The following is a 22631-nucleotide window of genomic DNA, read 5'->3' as shown; positions in this document are numbered from 1 at the left end:
AAGACTGATGTTGAAACTGAAATTCCGATACTTTGGCTACCCTGGTGTGAAGAAATAATACATGGGAAAAGATTGAGGTTCTGCCTTGCCACTGAAAACAAAACAAAAAAAAAATATTATCGGCTCTGATATGGGTAGATGGTGGACAGGAGGAGAATGGGGCGACAGGGGGTGAGATCGTTGGACAGCATTACTTAAGTCGATGAACATGTGTCTCACCAAAGTGTTGGAGACAGTAAAGGATAGGGAGGTCGGGAGTGCTGCCGTCCACGGTGTTGGAAAGTGTTGAACGTGACTGAGTGACAGAATATCACCAACAACTGTATTTCACATATATCAATCGGGATGAGATTGTCGAACTTGAAACATGGAGATCCTTTTTTGTCCATAGAAAAATTAGATATTCCTGCATGAAATATGGAATTTTCTCTACTTCATAAATGGATGTCTTGGTACAGAACTTGTAAACTATGAGTTTCAATATTTCATGTACCAAAATCTGAATTAAAATATCTTTTTTTTTGTAATTATTTTTTATTGAAGGCAAATTATTTTACAATATTATATTGGTTGGTTTTGCCATATATTGACATGAATTCACCGCGGATTTACATAAGTTCCCCCTCCTGAGCCCCCCTCCCACCTCCCTCCTCCCTTTATCCTTCCTCTGGGTCATCCCCGCATGCCAGACCCGTACATCCTATAACATGCATTGACCCTGAACTAGTGATTCGTTTCACATATGACAACATATGTGTTTCAATGCCATTCTCCCAAATCATTCCACCCTCACCCTCTCCCACAGAGTCCCAAAGACTGTTCTATACATCTGTGTCTCTTTTGCTGTCTCGTATACAGGGTTATCATTTGGATCTTTCTAAATTCCATATATATGTGTTAGTATACTGTATTGGTGTTTTTCTTTCTGGCTTACTTCACTCTGTATAATAGGCTCCAGTTTCATCCACCTCATTAGAACTGATTCAAATGTATTCTTTTTAATGGCTGAATAATACTCCATTGTGTACATGTACCAAAGCTTTCTTATCCATTCGTCTGCAGATGGACATCTAGGTTGCTTCCATGTCCTGGCTATTATAAACAGTGCTGCAATGAACATTGGAGTACATGTGTCTCTTTCAATTCTGGTTTCCTTGGTGTGTATGCCCAGGAGTGCGATTGCTGGATCATATGGCAGTTCTACTTCCAGTTTTTTGAGGAACATCCACATTGTTCTCCATAGTGGTTGTACTAGTTTGCATTCCCGCCAACAGTGTAAGAGGGCTCCTTTCTCTCCACATCCTCTCCAGCATTTATTGCCTGTAGACTTTTGGATAGCAGCCATTCTGACTGGTGTGAAATGGTATCTCATTGTGGTTTTGATTTGCATCTCTCTGATTATGAGGGATGTTGAGCATTTTTTTCATGTGTTTGATAGCCATCTGTATGTCTTCTTTGGAGAAATGTCTATTTAGTTCTTTGGCCCATTTTTTGATTGGGTCATTTATTTTTCTGGAATTCAGCTGCAGGAGCTGCTTGTATATATTGGAGATTAATCTTTTATCAGTTGCTTAATTTGCTATTATTTTCTCCCATTCTGAAGGCTGTCTTTTCACCTTACTTATAGTTTCCTTTGCTGTGCAGAAGCTTTTGATTTTAATTAGGTCCCATTTGTTTATTTTTGCTTTTATTTCCAATATTCTGGGAGGTGGGTCTTGGAAGATCCTGCTGTGATTTATGTCGGAGAGTGTTTTGCCTATGTTCTCCTCTAGGAGTTTTAGAGTTTCTGGTCTTACATTTAGCTCTCTAATCCATTTTGAGTTTATTTTGGTGTACGATGTTAGGAAGTGTTCTAGTTTCATTCTTTTACAAGTGGCTGACCAGTTTTCCCAGCACCACTTGTTAAAGAGACTGTCTTTTCTCCTTTTTATATTCTTGCCTCCTTTGTCAAAGATGAGGTGTCCATAGGTGCATGGATTTATATCTGGGCTTTCTATTTTGTTCCATTGATCTATATTTCTGTCTTTATGCCAGTATCATACTGTCTTGATGACTGTGACTTTGTAGTAGAGCCTGAAGTCCGGCAGGTTAATTCCCCCAGTTCCATTCTTCTTCCTCAAGATTGCTTTGGCTATTCGAGGTTTTTTGTATTTCCATACAAATTGTGAGATTATTTGTTCTAGTTCTGTGAAATATATCGTTTGTAGCTTGATAGGGATTGCATTGAATGTATAAATTACTTTGGGTAGTATATATATTTTTACAATATTTATTCTTCCAATCCATGAACATGGTATATTTCTCCATCTATTAGTGTCCTCTTTGATTGCTTTCAGTAGTGTTTTATAGTTTTCTATGTACAATTCTTTTGTTTCCTTAGGTAGATATATTCCTAAGTATTTAATTCTTTTCGTTACAACAGTGAATGGAATAGTTTCCTTAATTTCTCTTTCTATTTTCTCATGATTAGTGTATAGGAATGCAAGGGATTTCTGTGTGTTGATTTTATATCCTGCAACGTTACTGTAATCATTGATTAGCTCTAGTAGTTTTCTGGTAGAGTGTCTAGTGTTTTCTGTGTAGAGGATCATGTCATCAGCGAACAGTGACAGTTTTACTTCTTTTCCAATTTGTATTCCTTTTATGTCTTTTTCTGCTCTGATTGCTGTGGCCAAAACTTCCAGAACTATGTTGAATAGTAGTGGGGAGAGTGGGCACCCTTGTCTTGGTCCTGATTTTAGGGGAAATGCTTTCAGTTCTTCACCATTGAGGATAATGTTTGAGGTGGGTTTGTCATATATAGCTTTTATTATGTTGAGGTATGTCCCTTCTATTCCCACTTTCTGGAGGGTTTTTATCATAAATGGATGTTGAATTTTGTCGAAGGCTTTCTCTGCATCTATTGAGATAATCATATGATTTTTATTTTTCAGTTTGTTAATGTGGTGTATTACGTTGTTTGATTTGCGGATATTGAAGAATCCTTGCATTCATGGGATAAAGCCCACTTGGTCATGATGTATGATCTTCTTAATATGTTGTTGGATTCTGATTGCTAGAATTTTGTTAAGGATTTTTGCATCTATGTTCATCAGTGATATTGGCCTGTAGTTTTCTTTTTTTGTGTGGGGTCTTTACCAGGTTTTGTGATTAGGGTGATCGTGACCTCATAGAATGAGTTTTTAAGTTTCCCTTCCTCAGCAATTTTCTGGAAGAGTTTGAGCAGAATAAGTGTTATCTCTTCTCTAAATTTTTGGTAGAATTCGGCTGTGAAGCCGTCTGGACCTGGGCTTTTGTTTGCTGGAAATTCCTGATTACAGCCTCTAGTATCGTGCTGGTGATGGGTCTGTTCAGATTTTATATTTCTTCCTGGTTCAGTTTTGGAAAGTTGTATTTTTCTAGGAATTTTTCCATTTCTTACAGGTTATTCATTTTATTGCCATATAATTGCTGATAGTATTCTCCAATAATCCTTTGTATTTCTGTGTTGTCAGTTGTGATCTCTTCATTTTCATTTCTAATTTTATTGATTTGGTTCTTCTCCCTTTGTTTCTTGATGAGTCTGGCTAGTGGTTTGTCAATTTTATTTACCTTCTCAAAGAACCAGCTTTTGGCTTTGTTGATTTTTGCTATGGTCTCTTTTGTTTCTTTTGCATTTATCTCTGCCCTACTTTTTACGATTTCTTTCCTTCTACTGACCCTGGGGTTCTTCATTTCTTCCTTTTCTAGAGGAAGAGTTAGGTATTTTACTTGACTTTAGAGGAAGAGTTAGGTATTTTACTTGACTTTTTTCTTGTTACCTCATGTGTGCCTGTATTGCTATGAACTTCCCCCTTAGCACTGGTTTTACAGTGTCCCAGAGGTTTTCATTTTCATTCATTTCTATGCACATTTTGATTTCTCTTTTGATTTCTTCTATGATTTGTTCAATATTCAGCAGGGTGTTTTTCAGCCTCCATATGTTGGCATTTTTAATAGTTTTTCTCCCGTAATTGAGATCTAATCTTACTGTATTGTGGTCAGAAAAGATGCATGGAATGATTTCAACTTTTTTTGAATTTACCAAGGCTAGATTTATGGCCCAGGATGTGATCTATCCTGGAAAAGGTTCCGTGTGCGCTTGAGAAAAAGGTGAAATTCATTGTTTTGTGGTGAAATGTCCTATAGATATCTATTAGGTCTAACTGGTCTATTGTATCATTTAAAGTTTGTGTTTCCTTGTTAATTTTCTGTTTAGTTGATCTATCCATAGATGTAAGTGGGGTATTAAAATCTCCCACTGTTATTGCATTGTTGTTAATTTCCCTTCATACTTGTTAGTAATTTTCTTACATATTGCGGTGCTCCTATGTTGGGAGCATAAATATTTATAATTGTTATATATTCATCTTGGATTGATCCTTTGATCATTATGTAGTTTCCTTCTTTGTCGTTTTTCACAGCCTTTGTTTTAAAGTTTATTTTACCTGATATGAGTATTGCTACTCCTGCTTTCTTTTGGTCTCTATTTGCATGGAATATCTTTTTCCAGCCCTTCACTTTCAGCCTGTATGTGTCCCTCGTTTTGAGGTGGGTCTCTTGCAGACAACATATATGGGGGTCTTGTTTTTGTATCCATTCAGCCAGCCTTTGTCTTTTGGTTGGGGCATTCAACCCATTTACGTTTAAGATAATTATTGATAAGTACGATCCCATAGCCATTTTCTTTATTGCTTTGGGTTCAAGTTTATACACCCTTTCTGTGTTTCCTGTCTAGAAAAGATCCTTTAGCATTTGTTGGAGAGCTGGTTTGGTGATGCTGAATTCTCTCAGCTTTTGCTTGTCTGTAAAGCTTTTGATTTCTCCTTCATATTTGAATGAGATCCTTGCTGGGTACAGTAGTCTGGGCTGTAGGTTATTTTCTTTCATCACTTTAAGTATGTCTTGCCATTCCCTCCTGGCCTGAAGAGTTTCTGTTGAAAGATCGGCTGTTATCCTTATGAGAATCCCCTTGTGTGTTATTTGCTGTTTTTCCCTTGCTGCTTTTAATATTTGTTCTTTGTGTTTGATATTTGTTAATTTGATTAATATGTGTCTTGGAGTATTTCGCCTTGGGTTTATCCTGTTGGGGACTCTCTGGGTTTCTTGGACTTGAGTGATTATTTCTTTCCCTATTTTAGGGAAGTTTTCAACTATTATCTCCTCAAGTATTCTTTCATGGTCTTTTTGTCTTCTTCTTGTGGGATTCCTATGCTTCGAATGTTGGAGCGTTTAACATTGTCCCAGAGGTCTCTAATATTGTTCTCATTTCTTTTAATTTGTTTTTCTTTTTTCTCTCTGTTTCATTTATTTCTACAATTCTTTTTTCTAGCTCGCTTATCCTGTCTTCTGCCTCTGTTATTCTACTGTTTGTTCCCTCCAGAGTGTTTCTAATCTCATCTATTGCATTATTCATTGCATATTGACTCTTTTTTATTTCCTCTAAGTCCTTATTAAACCTTTCTTGCATCTTCTCAATCATTTTCTCCAGGTTATTTATCTGTAACTGCATTTTGCTTTCAAGATTTTGAATCATTTTCACCACCAAAATTCGAAATTCTTTATCAGGTAGATTCCCTATGTGTTCCTCTTTTGTTTGTGTTGGTGGGCATTTATCTTGTTCCTTTACTTGCCGGGTATTTCTCTGCCTCTTCACCTTGCTTATAATGCTTTGCTTGGGGTGGCCTTTCCCTCTTCTGGCCGTTTGTGGAGTTCTCTTTATTATGTAGTTTCCTCGCTGTGTGTGGGGTTGGACAGGTGACATGTAAAGTTTCCCTGGTTATGGAAGTTTGTGTCAGTGTTCTGGTGGGTGGAGCTGGATTTGTTCTCTCTAGAGTGCAATGAAGTGTCCAGTAATGAGTTATGAGATGTCAGTGGGTTTGGAGTGACTTTGGGGAGCCTGTATATTGAAGCTCAGGGCTAGTTTCCTGTGTTACTGGAGAATTTGCATGGTATGTCTTGCTCTGGAAGTTGTTGATCTTGGGTGGTGCTTTGTTTTAGTGTAGGTATGGAGACGTTTGATGAGCTCCTATCGATTGATGTTCCCTGGAGTCAGGAGTTCTCTGGTGTTCTCAGGATTCAGGCTTAAGCCTCTTGCCTCTGGTATTTGGTCTTATTCTTAGAGTAGCATCTAGACATCTCTATCTGTCATTTCCAAGGTGGTTCCCTCTGTTTTAGCTTCTGTTTGCTGGTCTCTTCAGTATCTAATTTCCTCCCTGATACTAGGGGGTGGGTGGACACTTTTGAAGGCTCAGTTGTTCAGTCCTGTTCTGGGAAGGGAGGAACGCTGCAGACGAATATCTCTGGTGTCTGTGGGGAGTGCTTGCAGCGTCTCGGTCACACTGGGTTTGCCCCCGCTCACAGCACGTATGCTGTCCCAGTCTACACTTCACAGGCTCTAGGTTGCTCTGCCGGGAACTGTTCGAGGCCGGCGATGGGTTGTATGCACTTCCCAGGTCTGAGCAGCTCAAGTTCAGGTTCTCAGGAACTCCACAAAGGCACAGACTTGGTTGGGCCTGCGTTTTGTGCCTTCCCTGGTCCGAGAAGCTCAGGGAACCAGGTGTTTGGCGAGCACTGTCTCTGCGACTTATCGCCTCTCCAGTCCCCGGCACTCAGTTTTCTTGGTGTACAACTGGCGCACCTTCTCAGGGGGATATCGACCGGCCCGAGCCCAAGAAGTCCTGATTAGCAACAAGCCTGTCTGCAGTTTGTATCAGATGCCTTTCTGGGGCTGCGGTTGCCCGCTCTGGCTCTGACTGCAATCCTGGCCTGTCTCGGCGGGGGATGGGGTATGGGCCAGCTGCAGCTGGCTCACTGTGCTCAGTCCTTTATTCTGTGAGCGGGGCTGGCCGAGTCTTAGGTTAGAGCTTTCCACCTTTTCATGGGGAAGCTGTTCCACAGTCTGCTTTGTTCTCCCCAGTTCTCTCAAATTGTTCTCGCGGCATTCAAGCCCAGTCCTCTCTCTAAGCAGTTCAGCCGGCTCCTCCCTGCCCAGCCCCCGCTTGCTAATGGCGTATGCAGGCGTCTGCGCTGCTTCTCCGCTGGGAGTTATCATTTGGTGGGTAATCTGTGGGTTTTAAAAAAAATCTTAAAAGAAAAAAGACGGTTTTGTGGACCTCTGAGCTTCCAAGACTCGCCTCAGATTCGCCACTGAGAGTGTTTCCTGGTGTTTGGAAACTTCTCTCTTTTTAAAGCCTCCCTTCCCGGGATGAAGCTCCGTCTTTACTTCTTTTGTTTTGCTTTTTATCTTTTATGTTTCTTCCTACCTCCTTTCGAAGACAATGGGCTGCTTTTTTGGGTGCCTAACGTCCTCTGCCAGCATTCAGAAGTTGTTTTGTGGACTTTACTTCGCATTCAAATATTCTTTTGATGAATTTGTGGGGGATAGAGTGGTCTCATCGTCCTATTCCTCCGCCATCTTGTTCCTTCTCTCTGAATTAAAATATCTTGACATGGAATATGGCCTTGAAAATGACATGAAATATTTTACATTTCAAATACGAAAATCTAGGGATACATTTCTTATGTGAAATAACATGTGATTATGGATGCATTACTGAATTTTCTGTTTCATAAATTGAAATCACACCAGATAGTCCTACATGAAAGATAAAATTCTCAGTTTCACATCAGAACCACTACCTACAGGTTTTAGGACATGAACTATGCAACTCTCTATAATTCACATATGAAAATCTGGGGACAGATTTTTCAATTAAATGTAGGGAATTTTCTGTATATCAAATGGAAGTATAGACATAGAGTTTTCTGCATGATATAGGAAAATCTTGACGTAATTTTCAGATTTCTCATTTGAAAATCTCTGTGCTGCTTTCTTTCATGAAATACAGATTGCTGTGCATTTCATATTTGAAAAATGGCATCGATTTTGCTACAAAAAAATGGAATCTTCTATTTCATATGAGACAATGTGATTTTCATGTTTGAGCAATAAAATTTTTTATATTTCACCGAAAGAATCTTCCGACAAGATATATGGAATCTGGTATACTTCACACTTTAAAATCTGAGGACAGATTTGCTCATATGAATTACAACTGCTACTGCTACTGCTAAGTCAATTCAGTCATGTCTGACTCTGTGTGACCTCATAGATGGAAGTCCAATGGGCTCCCCCGTCCCTAAGATTCTCCAGGCAAGAATACTGAAGTGGGTTGCCATTTCCTTCTCTAATGTGTGAAAGTGAAAAGTGAAAGTGAAGTCGCTCAGTTGTGTCCGACCCCTAGCAACCCCATGGACTGCAGCCCACCAGGCTCCTCCATCCATGGGATTTTCGAGGCAAGAGTACTGGAGTGTCTTGCTATTGCTATTATTCACATTGGAAAACCTGTGTCAGATATTTCACACATAAAATATGGAATTGTCCATGATTCAGAAGAGCTGACTCATTTGAAAAGAACCTGATGTTGGGAAAGATTGAAGGCAGTAGAAGGGGATGACAGAGAATGAGATGGTTATATGGCATCATGGCTTAAATGGATATAAGTTTGCTTAAACTCTGAGAGTTGGTAATGGACAGGGAGGCCTGACGTACTGTGGTCCTTGGGGTCGCTAAAAGTCAGAAACGATTGAGCACCTGAACTGAACTGATGATTCAGAATTTAAGATCTTGGATGAGCAGACAAATAAAGAATCGACTTATTTCTTGTCTGACTGTCTGATACCTGATTTCCCTATTTAAATATATAATTCTGTGTATTTCATTGATGAAAGTCCACGTGAAGTTTTCCGAAATTGAAATACGAAATAAACTCTATGTGTCACATGAAAGTCTGGGTGCAAATATTTCTACGGGGAAATGTGTACATCTCTATAGTAACATGTGAATTTCTAGATTTTGGATTCCCCACATGACCTATGGAAATCTGTATATTTCACGTGTGAAAATTTCATGAAATATGGAACCTCAGCAATCAATTCATGAAAATATGAGTGCAGATAGTCTCATGTGATTTTTGGAATCCTCTAAATTTCACATATAAAACCAAGTAACTTACTTTCTGACATGAAATATGGTAGTCTTTAATTTTTTTATTTCACCATTTAGGTGTAGCTATTTCTAGCTGATACATGAAATTCACTGTATATCAATATTTATATCTGCTAGCAGATATACCTCCATGCAATATGGAATTCTCTATATTTCACATATAAAAACGATGAGGACGTTTTTACATGAAATAAGGATTTTTGTTCATTTCACATGAAAAACCAGGGTGCAGATTTTCTGGCAAGACATCTGATCTGTATATAGTTCCGATGTTGGTAATTTGATCTTGGTTCCTCTCCGTTTTCTCAAACCATCTTGAAAAGACAGAGGAACAAGAGATCAAATTGCCAACATCTGCTGGATCATTGGAAGAGCAAAAGCGCTCCAGAAAGACATCTATTTCTGCTTTATTGACTATGCCAAAGCCTTTCACTGTGTGGATCACCGTTTATTCTGTGGAAAATTCTGAAAGAAATGGAAATACTAGACCACCTGACCTGTTTTTCAGAAAAGAGTGAAACAGTTGTCTTAAGATCAACATTCAGAGAATTAAGATTATGGCTTCTGGTCCCATCACTTCATGGGAAATAGATGGGGAAACAGGGGAAACAGTGTCAGATTTATTTTGGTGGGACTCTAAAATCACGACAGATGATGACTGCAGCCATGAAATTAAAAGATGCTTGCTGCTTGGAGGGAGAGTTATGACCAACCTAGATAGCATATTAAAAAGCAGAGACATGACATTGCCAACAGAGGTCTGTCTAGTCAAGGCTATGGTTTTTCCAGTGGTCACGAATGGATGAGAGATTTGGACTGTGAAAAAAGCTGAGTGTTGAAGAATTGATGCTTTTGAACTGTGGTTTTAGAGAAGACTCTTGAGAGTCCCTTCGACTGCAAGGAGATCCAACCAGCCCATCCTAAAGTAGATCAGTCCTGGGTATTCATTTGAAGGACTAATGTTGAAGCTGAAACTCCAATATGTTGCCACTTCATGTGAAGAGTTGACTCACTGGAAAAGACCTTGATGCTGGCAGGTATTGAGGCCAGGAGGAGAAGGGGATGACAGAGGATGAGATGGCTGGACAGCATCACTGACTCAATCGACATGACTTTGTGTAAACTCCGGGAGCTGGTGATTCACAGGAAGGCCTGGAATGTTTTACGGGGTCACAAAGAGTTGTACATGACTGAGCGACTGATCTGAACTGAACTGAGAGTTGATTTGCAAAGGATACCTTTGACCTGGATGCCTTAGTAAAATTCAGATTTTCTTTTACCTACAGCCATCATGGGAATGTATTTCAACATATCAATATGACGAGTTAAATATTTTGTAAAGCTGAAATTCCTGTGAATGAAGAACTATTATTTTTAAAAGTAAATCATAAAGGAGATTTAAAAGAACACACAGATTGCCATTCATCCATAACAGATTGGTAAAAGACATTGTGTGATAAATACAATGGACATCTCAAAGAAGCAATGCAATAGAATTAAATACAACAAAATAAATGGTTTTTCCCGTGGTCACGTATAGATGTGAGAGTTGGACTGTGAAGAATGCTGATCGCCGAAGAATCGATGCTTTTGAACTGTGGTGTTGCAGAAGACTCTTGAGAGTCCCTTATACTGCAAGGAGATCCAGCCAGTCCATTCTAAAGGAGATCAATCCTGGATGTTCATTGAAGGGACTGATGCTAAAGTTGAAACTGCAATACTTTGGCCACCACATGCGACGAGTTGACTCACTGGAAAAGACTCTGATGCTGGGAAAAGTTGGGGGCGGGAGGAGAAGGGGACGACCGAGAATGAGATGGCTGGATGTCATCACCGACTCTGTGGACATGAGTTTGGGTGTACTCCGGGAGTTGGTGATGGACAGGGAGGCCTGGCGTGCTGTGATTCATGGGGTCACGGAGAGTTGGACACGACTGAGCGACTGAACTTAACTGAACTGAAAAACAATAGAATATATAAAATGTACAAAAACATAGCATGGGTCAACCAGACCGAGTTGATTGTTGATGGTTCTGTTCCACCTCTTTTATGGTAATTTTTCTTTTGGGGAAATTTTTTCTATCATTAGACGTACACATATGTAGCAAAATATAATGTACACTCACTTTAATTTTTATTGATGTTTTCTCAATAAATGTGTTATGAATTTAGATATAGCTTTCTGAGGTTTGCATTGCTTTTGTCATTAAGGTGTACACATTTTCAGTTCTACCTTTGACTTCCAAGATAATGTGAGATTCATTAAAAATATTGATGTTTAAGAAAGGTTATTATACCTTAATACTGAAATTTTTTTGGAATATACTTGCTTTACATTATTTTGTTAATTTCTCCCCTAAAGCAAAATTAGGGAATGCTGCAGTCCTTCAAGTCATAAGCAACAAAACAAGATAGTGATTAAACAGCAACCACATATCTATCTCCATGTTTTTGACTTATTTCTAAATCTGTTCACCCCGGTGCATTAAATAGACTTCCCTATACTGTACATATAGATCAAAAGTATATATGTTTCTGTTGTAATCTCCCATTTGCTACCACCACCAGGTATCTCATCCTTGAGAAGTGTATATTTCTTCTCCATTGCTGTGTCCCTATCTATGCTTCTCATAGAGAATCATCTATTCCAGTTTTACTTAGATCCCACATGTTTGTGTTAATATATGATATTTCGTTTCCTCTTTTGACTTAGCTTCATTGTATCTAAAACTGTCCCTGTCCTTCCACATGTATGCAACTTACCTGATTTCATTCCATCTTAAAACTCTGGTATGTATGTACCAACTCATTTCATCCATTTCTCTTTAGATGGATATTTCTGTTGCTGCCATGGCCTGCTATTGCAAATATTGTTGCCATCAATATTGAAGTTGTGCATCTTTTGGAATTATGATTTTCCTCATGAAAATTATTGGCAATTATTGGAATTTCTTGATCACATGGTAGCTTTATTCTTATTTCTACGGGAACCCCGTTCTATTCTCCATTTTAATCGATCAATGTGCATTCCTAGCAACAGAACAGGATTGTTCTGTATACTCCACACCATCTCCACAAATGTCTACAGCATTTGTTTTGTGCCGAATTATATATATATATATTCATATGTATATGAGTATTCAGAAAAATATGAGTTCATACCCCCATTGAAGATTTTATTTCCATTTCTCTCACAGTTAGTAATGCTGAGCATATTTTCCAATATTATTGGACATCTGTATGTCTTCTTAGGAGAAATGTCTATTTTATCATCTATTCATTTGTTCCAATTGGTTTGTTTGTTTTGTTATTATTGAGCACATTAGATGCTTCCATATTTTGGAGATTCTTCTGTTGTCATTATCTTCAGCTGCAAATGTTTTTTCCATAATGAGACTTCATTTTTGTCTTGCTTATTGGTTGGTTGTGCCAAATATTTAAGTTTAATTAGGTCTCTTTATTTAATTTTTTTTTTTTTATTTCCCAAGGAGGTAGGTCAAAAAGAAAAGTTGTTGCTGCATTTCATGTCACAATGTATTCTACCTATTCTTTCCTCAAATATTATTGATTTACAGTTTCTGGCCTTATACGTAGGTCTTTAATCCGTCTTGAATTTGTATTTTCTATGCTGCTAAGGAGTGACTGAAGTGAACTGAACTGAAAGGAGTGACTAAATGTGATCCACTGGAGGAGTGAATGGCTAACCACCCCATTATACTTGCTATGGGACTTCCATGAACTATATAAAAAGGCAGTAAGGTATGACTCCAAAAGATGAGTCTCCCAGGATGGTAGGTGCCAAATATACTGCTTGGGAGGAGCAAAGGGTAATAACTAATGTTTCCAGAAAGCAATAAGTGGTTGCCCCAAAGTGGAAATAAGCCTCATTGTTTATGTGTCTGGAGATGAAAGTAAATGAAATGCTGAAAAGAAAAGTACTGCAGGGCAACCTGGAATGTTAGATCCATGAACAATTTAAATTGAATGGGGTATAATAAGAGATGGCAACAGCCAGCACATTGGAAAGACCCTGATTCTGGGAAAGATCGAAGGCAACAGGAGAAGGGGAAAACAAGGATGCGATGATTGGATGGCATCATCTATACAATGGATATGAACTCAGGCAAACTCCAAGTGGTGGTGAAGGACAGGAAGGACTGGCACGCTGCAGTTCATGGCATCCCGAAAGTCAGACACCACTCGGCCACAGAATAACCAGGTGCTGTTCTAACTGTATTCTTTTACTTTTAGCTGTCCAGATTTTCCAGCTTAACTTGTCAAATATAGTTTCTTCTTTCCACTGCATATTGTTGTCTCCTTTGTCATAGATTAGGTAATCATTTGCGCAAGAGATTTTCTTAGGGATTACTATCTGTTCCATTGGATTTAATCTAAATATTGTGCCAATTGCATGCCATGATTAAAACTATAGATTTTTATAGACTGAAGTGAGGAAACCTGAGTCCTGCAGCTCAGTTTTTCTCTCTTCAGTTTGCCTGGTTAATCAGTCTTTATGTTTCCATCAAGTTGTAAAGTTTTTCTTGTTGTTGTTGTTCTATTTCTGTGGAAAATGTCATTGGTAATTTAATCGTGATGACATTGCATCTGTAAACTCTTCTTTATAGTGTAGCCATTTTCACATATTGATTTTTATAGTCCAAAGAATATATCTCTCATTTCATTTGTGTCATCTCTGATTTGTCTAATCCATACCTTATTCTTTTCGGGTTATGAGTCTTTTCTCTGGTTAGGTGGGCTGATTCCCAAGGATTTTATTTTTCTTGTTACAATGATGAATCAGATTGTTTCCTTAATTTTTGGTTTTGGTTTTCTCTGGTCATTTATAGTCATGCAGGAGATTTCTTCCTGTTTATTTCTTTTCCCAACAACTTTCATAGTCATTGTCTATTAATTTTCTGGTGCAATCTTAGGAGTCTCTAAAACAGAAACTTCTGTCAGCAAACAGTGCCGGTTTTACCTCTTATTTTTCAGTTTGCTGGTAATTTTTTTTCCTTCACTGATTGCTGTAGCTAGGAGTCCCAAGAATAGTTGAATGACAGTGATGAGAGTGGCAAATTTTGTCTTTTTCACAATCTTAGGCAACATACTTTCAGGTTCCACCTCTGAGAAACATCGTAGTGCTGGGTTTATTCATACATGGCCTTTATTAAGTTGAAGATGATCCTTTCTGTTCCCACTTCCTGTACAGCTTTTATCATAAATGAGTCTTTAATTTTGTCAAAAGTGTTTTCTGTATCTGTATTTTAGATGTGTTCAAGACCTCTCCTTGGAAACTTTTATTATCTTTCATTGGTCTTTTCTCCTCTGGCCACCTGATGCAAAGTGTTGTCTCATTAAAGAATGCTCTGATATTGGGAAAAATTGAAGGTAAAAAGAGAAGTGGGTAGCAGATGATGAGAGGGTTAGATAGCATCACAAACCCTATGGACATGACTCTGAACAAATTCTGGGAGATAGGGAATGTAAGACTGATGGGACACAGTCCATGGGGTGACAAAGGGATGGGCATGAATGACTGACTGCACAACAATAGCAAAACATTCTTTCCTGTTATTTACAGTAGTAGATATCCGTGACTACTTCATTTTCTATCCCACCATACCCTATCTATATCTCGGTTGCACTAATTTCACCACATACCATGTAAAGATTCAGCCACATTTGCTGTCATTATTGTCCCACAAATGGTCCAAAATTTATGTGATTTCTCAACTACACATGATCCAGTGGTCTCCGAACCATTCTCCAGCATCCATTTACATTCCTCAGAAACTCTCTACTTTGCTATAGCCAGAGAAAATTGTCACTCACTAGCTAAGTCATGCGCTAGAAAGCAAGTTCTTGAGAATAAATACCCTTTCAGGATTCTGTATTCTAACTTTGTCTCAGTCTTCACATTGTTCGTTTGTCCCATTTCTTCAATCACACTGAAATTTCAGGCTGTGTTTTGTTCTTCTCAGTCTCACTGTCTCTGCAGAGACGGTTCTTCTGTCTTATTTGATTTTCCTTTTATGATTAATGTCTGTGAGATCTTATTTTAAATTCCACTGAAACTTTTTTTCACTTTACAGATCATTTTGAGATTTTAAATTTAGATTAACCTGATTGACGAGCTTTGATAGACTGTCCTCTCCAAAAGGAATACATTATGACAACCCACATCTATTTTAGCTTGTGATTTACTCGCCTGTTTTCAGGCATAAAGGATTGTATTTGAATAATACAATCTGAATCGGTGTGCAAATTAGTCACTGAGTCATGCCCAACTCTGCAACCTCATGGACTGCAGCCCATCAGGCTCATCTATCCATGCACTTTTCCAGGCAAAGATACTGGAGTGGGTTGCATTTCCTTCTCCTGGAAAACATGAACAGTGGAAATAATAAGAAATCAAAATTTTAACTGATAAAATTTAATAAATTTTGAACTTGAAGTGTTAATTCCCTCTAAAGAAAAAAAGTATCTTGATTGCAAGCTAAAATCACCAACTTTTGTTGTCTGTCCCAAAATCAGGTAAGAAAAAATCAGCTTTTCTGAAAAGCATATTTTTCAATTATTAATATGACTAAGGAATATTTTAAAAAAGCAAAAAGAAACCTCAGAGACCTATATCATAGATAGTAAATAGAGGCAAATAATGGCATTTCTCTTCAAGACAAATTGAGGCTAGAATATGAATCTTTCTCACTTTCTTTTTCTTGGTGAATGTTATTTGGCATTCCTAGTGGTAAATTTTCTTCAAGATCCCTTAAATCCAGGTCCATAGTTGTTTTTCAAGTGAATTATTGGTGAGGATTTTCAGGAGAACGGAATTTGGGAAGTAAGATACAGCAGAGTGAAACTAAATCCAATCTCAGTTGGAGGCAAAATTGCACTGGGTGTAGAATTTCTACATCAAATGTATCAGTTCAGTTCAGGTCAGTTCAGTCGCTCAGTCGTGTCTGGCTCTTTGAGACCCCATGAATCACAGCACGCCAGGCCTCCCGGTCCATCACCAACTCATGTGTAAATATGTATATTTTACACGAACATACTAGTGCAAGTTTTCATCTTCATATTTGGAATTCTCGATTTATCAAATATGAAAAACCTGAATCAATGTTTTCTGACAACACGTGAAACTTTGCATATTTGGACAAAGAAAGGCTGGTGAAATTTTATCTGAAATACGAACTGTGAATTTCACATATAGCATTATAGGTTCAGTGTTGAGACCTGAAATAGAGTTGTGTGTGTGTGTTTTTCTTAAATAGGAGAACATGTGGATACATTCTCAAACATGTAATTAAAAAATCTGAATGCTTATAAACAAGACTGCACAAAGATATTCATACATATGTTATGGACCTTTGATATTTTGCATATGAAAATATAACTTCATATTTTCAAGCATGAAGCGTGACATTCCTATATTTTTAATTTGGTAATCTCAGTGCAGAGGGCATATTATTCTAATGAACTGTGTAATGAACACTATTTCACATTTGAAAAGTTGAACACAACATTTAATTATATAAGTTTGGAATTTTCTGTGCATGATAAATGAACAACTGAGCTGTAATTTTAACACGGAATTTTGAAGTCTCTACATTTCAAATATGAATAACTGGGTATCAGATATTCTCCCTGAAATATGGAATACTGTATATTTCACATATGAAATTGTGAACATATCTTATCTTACATGTAATATGAAGACTTTTCAACGTGACACATGAAAAGCTGCACTCTGATTTTCCTACATGAAATATGGAAATCTCTATGTTTAGCGTAAGAAAACCTGGACACAAATTACCTTTCAGTTCAGTTTGGTTCAGGGGCTCAGCCGTGTCCAACTCTTTGCGACCCCATGAACCACAGCACACCAGGCCTCCCTGTCCATCACCAACTCCCGGAGTTTACTCAAACTCATGTCCATCGAGTCGGTGATGCCATCCAGCCATCTCATTCTCTGTCGTCCCCGTCTCCTCCTACCCCCAATCCCTCCTAGCATCTGACTCTTTTCCAGTGAGTCAACGCGTCACATGAGGTGGCCAAATATAACATAGATAGACTTCTCTGTTTTGCATGAGAAAATCTGGGGACACATTCTCTACTGAAACATGACATTTTCTACATTCAAAATATAAAATTCTGGGCATAGTGTTTTTGTTGAACAAGAAATATAACATCCTTGTGTATAACTAACATGTGAGAATCTGGACACACCTTATCCTACATGAAAAACGGAATACTCTTTCACATTTAAAACGTGGATGGGATTTTCTTTTCCTCTGTGACCAATAACATTCTCTGTATTTCACATATGAAAATTTAGGCAAAAAAAAAAAAAAAAGGTGAAATTTGGAAATGTTTATATTTCCCAGGCAAAATTCTAAAATCAGTCATCCCAAATGCAACTCTGTGTATTTTACAGATAGCATGACATTTTTTCTCTATTTTTACATACAAAATTTTATGTTGATATTCACATAAGAAAAGCAACTATCTGGTTCTCCTGTATGATGAGCATTGTGTAAAAATGTTCCGTCATGAAATGTAGAATTTTTTACATTCCACATAAAAAAATCTTGGTGCTGATTTTCCAACGTGAAAGGTAGAATCCTTATATTTCACACTTGGAAACCTGGGAGTGACTAGCGGTCTCTGGATAATGGAGTTTTCTATGTTCATGTGTGTTAATCTAAGTTCAATAATTCCTATATGAAATATGATATTCTCTCTGTACACAGATGAAAATCCTAGTGCAGAATGTTATGAAATATGGTTTTCTCTGCATATGACATATGGCAATGTAATCACAGCTTTTCTTAAGTGAAATTGGGAATCATCTACATTTCATATGGAAAATGGAGTCTCATAATTTCCATAATGAAGTATGGAATTCTCTGTGTTTCACATATGAACATCCGCTCGAGGATATTTCGACATGTGATGTGTACTTTTCTATATTTCATATTCCAAATCTGGGCAATAATTTTCTAACAATTTTTCATTATTACACGTGTGAAAATCTGACTATCTGGAATACACTACATTTCTTTTTTATTTTTATTTTATTTTATTTTACCTTATATTATTGTTTTGGTTTTGCCATGCTTTGACTTGAATCTGCCTCTGGTATGCATGTGCTCCCCATCTTGAACCCTCCTCCAACATCCCTCCCCATCTCATTTCTCTGGTTCATCTCAGTGCACCAGCCCCGAGCATCCTGTTTCATGCATCGAACCTGGACTGGCGATTCATTTCACATATGATAATATACATGTTTCAATGCCATTCTCCCAAATCATCCCACCCTCGCCCTCTCCCAGAGAGCCCAAAAGACTATTCTATACATCTGTGTCTCTTTTGCTGTCTCCTATACAGGGTTATCATTATAATCTTTATGAATGCCATATATATGCATTAGTATACTGTAATGATGTTTTTCATTCTGGCTTACTTCACTCTTTATAATAGGCTCCAGTTTCTTCCACCTCATTAGAACTCATCCAAATGCATTCCTTTTAATGTGTGAGTAATACTTAATAGTGCATATGTACCACAGCTTTCTTATCCATTTATCTGCAGATGGACATCCAGGTTGCCTCCGTGTCCTGACTTTTATACACAGTGCTGCGATCAACATTGGAGTACATGTGTATCTTTCAATTCTAGTTTTCTCAGTGTGAATGCCCAGGAATGCAATTGCTGGGTCGTATGGAAGTTCTATTTCCAGTTTTTTAAGGAATCTCCAGACTGTTCTTCATAGTGGTTGCACTAGTTTGCATTCCCACCAACAGTGTAAGAGGGTTGCCTTTTCTCCACACCCTCTGCAGCATTTTTTGCTTGTAGACCCTTGGATAGCAGCCATTCTGACTGGTGTGAAATGGTACTTCATTGTGGTTTTGAATTGCATTTCTCTGATTATGAGTGATGTTCAGCATCTTTTCATATGTTTGCTAGCCATCTGTATGTCTTCTTTGGAGAAATGTCTCTTTAGTTCTTTGGCTCATGTTTTGATTAGGCCATTTATTTTTCTGGAGTTGAGCTCAGGAGTTGCTTGCATATGTTTCAGATTAATTGTCAGTTGCTTCATTTGCTATTATTTTCTCCCATTCTGAAGGCTGTCTTTTCACCTTGCTTATAGTTTCCTTTGCTGTGCAGAAGCTATTAATTTTCACTAGGTCCTATTTGTTTATTTTTGGTTTTATATCCAATATTCTGGGAGGTGGGTCATGGAGGATCCTGATGTGATTTATGTCGTAGGGTGTTTTGCCTATGTTCTCCTCTAGGAGTTTTATAGTTTCTGGTCTTACATTTAGATCTTTATTCCATTTTTAGTTTATTTTTGTGTATGGTGTTAGGGAGTGGTCTAGTTTCATTCTTTTACAAGTGACTGACCAGTTTTCCCAGTACCACTTTTTAAGTAGATTGTCTTTTCTCCATTGAATATTCTTGCCAACTTTGTCAAAGATAAGGTGTCCCTAGGTGCATAGATTTATATCTGGGCTTTCTATTTTCTTCCATTGATCTATATTTCTGTCTTTATGCCAGTACCATACTGTATTGATGACTGTGGCTTTGTAGTAGAGCCTAAAGTCTTGCAGGTTGATTACCCCAGTTCCATTCTTCTTTCTCAAGATTGCTTTGGCTATTCGACGTTTTTTGTATTTCCATACAAATAGTGATATTATTTGTTCTAGCTCTGTGAAAAATACTGTTGGTAGCTTTATAGGGATTACATTGAACCTATAAATTACTTTGGGTAATATATTCATTGTCGCAAAATTTATTCTTCCAATCCATGAACAGGGTATATGTCTCCATCTATTAGTGTCCTCTCTGATTTCTATCACCAGTGTTTTTTAGTTTTCTATATATAGGGTTTTTTGTTTCTTTAAGTAGATATATCCCTAAGTATTTTATTTTTTCTGTTGCAGTGGTGAATGGAATTATTTCCTTATTTTCTCTATTTTCTCATTGTTAGTGAATAGGAATGCAAGAGATTTCTGTGTGTTGATTTTATATCCTGCAACTTTACTGTATCCTATGATTAGCCCTAGTAGTTTTCTGGTAGATTCTTAAGGGTTTTCTGTGTAGAGGATGAGGTCATCTTCAAACACTAAGAGTTTTATGTTTATTCAAATTTGGATTCGTTTTATGTGTTTTTCTGCCCTGGTTGCTGTGACCAAAACTTCCAGAGCTATCTTGAATAGTAGTAGTGAGAGTGGGCGCCCTTGCCTTTTTCCTGACTTCAGGGAAACGCTTTCAATTTTTCACCATTGTGAATAATGTTTGCTGAGGATCTGTCATATATAGCTTTTATTATGTTGAGGAATGTTCCTTCTATTCCTGCCTTCTGGAGGGATTTGATCATAAATGGATGCTGAATTTTGTCAAAGGCTTTCTCTGCATCTATTGAGATAATTATATGGCTTTTATTTTTCATTTTGTTAATGTGGTGTATTACATTGTTTGACTTGCGGATATTGAAGAATCCTTGCATTTCAAATATGCAAAGTTTCATGTGTTTTAATGAAACATTCATTCAGATTTTCATATATGATGTATCAAGAATTCTATATATGAAGATAAAAATCTGCACTAGGAATTTCATATGTAAAATATACACAATTATACATTTGATGTAGAAAATTCTGCACCCAGTGCAATTTCGCCTCCACTTGAGATTAGATTTAGTTTCACTCTGCTGTATCTTGCTTAGCTCATTTCGTTTCTCCTGAAAATCCTCACCAATAATTCACTTGAAAAACAGGACCATGATTTAAGGGACCTTGATGAAAAATTACCACTGGGAATGCCAAATAACATTCACCAAAAAAAAGAAAGTGAGAAAGATTGATATTCTAGCCTCAATTTCTCTTGAAGAGAAATGCCATTATTTGCTATTTCTTTTTACTTTCCTTTATATATTCTTAGCCATATTAAAAATGGAAAAAAAAAATATGCTCTTCAGATAAGCTAATGATTTTCATTTAACCTGATTGTGGGATAGACAACAAAAGTTGGTGATTTTAACTTGCAATCAAGATACTCTTTTCCTTTCAGGTGAATTCTTTCTGCAAATTCAGAATTTATTAGCTGAAAAATTATATTTCGTAGTTCCAGTATTCTTGCTGCCCTGGAGAAGGAAATGGCAATCCACTCCAATATCTTTGCCTGGAAACGTCCATGGGCAGACGAGTTTGTTGGGCTGCAGTCCATGAGTTTGCAGAGTTGGGCATGATTCAGTGACTAAGATGCACATCAATTCAAGTTGTATTATTAAAATACAATCCTTTACTCCTGAATAGAGGCGAGTAGAATCACAGCAAAAATAGATGTGGGTTGTCATAATTTATTCCTTTTGGAGAGGACAGTCTATTAAAGCTCATCGAAAAGGTCAATATAAAGTTAAAATGACAAAATGATTTGTAAAGTGAAAAAGAACTTCCTGAGGAATTTAAAATAAGATCTCACAGACATTAATTAAAAAGAAAAATCAAGGAAAAGAGAAAACAGTGTTAACACAGACACTGAGACTGAGAAAAACAGAACACAGACTGAAACTTCAGTGTGACTGAAGAAATGGGACAAACCAACAATGTGAAGACTGTGACAAAGTTAGAATACAGAATCCTGAAAGGGCATTTATTCTCAAGAACTTGTTATTTAGCGCATGGCTTCACTAGTGAGTGACAATTTTCTCTGGCTATAGCAAGATAGGAAGGAACATAAATGGATGCTGGAGAATGGCTCGGAGACCACTGGATCATGTGTAGTTGAGAAATCACATAAATTTCGGACCATTTGTGGTACAATAATGACAGCAAATGTGGCTGAATATTTGCATGGTACGTGGTGAAATTAGTGCAATTGATATATAGATAGGGTATTGTGAGAGAGAAAATGAAGTAGTCACTAATAACTACTACTGTCAGTAACAGGAAAGAATGTTTTGCTATTGTTGTTCAGTCAGTTATTCATGCCCATCCCTTTGTCACCCCATGGACTGTGTCCCATCAGTCTTACATTCCCTTCTCCCAGAATTTGTTCAGACTCATGTCCACAGGGTTGGTAATGCTATCTAACCCTCTCATCATGTGCTACCCACTTCTCTTTTTACTTCAAATTTTCCCAGTATCAGAGCATTCTCTAATGAGACAACACTTTGCATCAGGTGGCCAGAGGAGAAAAGAACACTGAAAGATAACAAAACTTTCCAAAGAGAACTCTTGAAGACATCTAAAATATAGATGCAGAAAGCAACTTTGACACAATTAAACACTTATTTATGTAAAAGGCAGAACAGGACGTGGGAACAGACATGATCATCTTCAAATTAATAAAGGCCATGTATGTATAAACCCAACACTAAAATGTTTCTCCTAGGTGAAAACTGAAAGCATGTTGCCTAAGGTCATGAAAAAGACAAAGTTTGCCACCCTCACGACTGCTATTCAACATAATCTTGGGACTCCTAGCTACAGCAATCAGTGAAGAAGAAGAAGAAGAAGAAAATTACCAGCAAACTGAAAAAGAAGAGGTAAAATTGTCGCTTTTTTTTGACATTAGTTATTGTGTCAGAGAATCCTAA

The sequence above is a fragment of the Moschus berezovskii genome, chromosome Y (genome assembly GCF_049115385.1).
Source record: "Moschus berezovskii isolate FMDL1 chromosome Y, NW_MosBer_1.0, whole genome shotgun sequence".
NCBI classification, from domain to species: domain Eukaryota; kingdom Metazoa; phylum Chordata; class Mammalia; order Artiodactyla; family Moschidae; genus Moschus; species Moschus berezovskii.
This window is presented reverse-complemented; position numbering follows the sequence as displayed.